Here is a 241-nt window from a genome sequence, read left to right on the forward strand (position 1 = left end):
CGTGTCAATGGATGTCAAGAATGCCTTCAATACGGCAAGCTGGCAGGCCATCGCCACTGCACTGCAGATGAAAGGAGTACCTGCTGGTCTGCAAAGAATCGTGAGGAGCTACTTCGAGAACCGAGAGTTGGTCTTCGAGACATCCGACGGCCCAGTAACTCGGTCCATCACGGCTGGTGTTCCACAGGGTTCGATTCTTGGCCCCACCCTGTGGAATACCATGTACGATGGAGTTCTGGAC

Source organism: Anopheles gambiae, assembly GCF_943734735.2.
Source record: "Anopheles gambiae chromosome X unlocalized genomic scaffold, idAnoGambNW_F1_1 X_unloc_17, whole genome shotgun sequence".
Classification (NCBI taxonomy): Eukaryota; Metazoa; Arthropoda; class Insecta; order Diptera; family Culicidae; genus Anopheles; species Anopheles gambiae.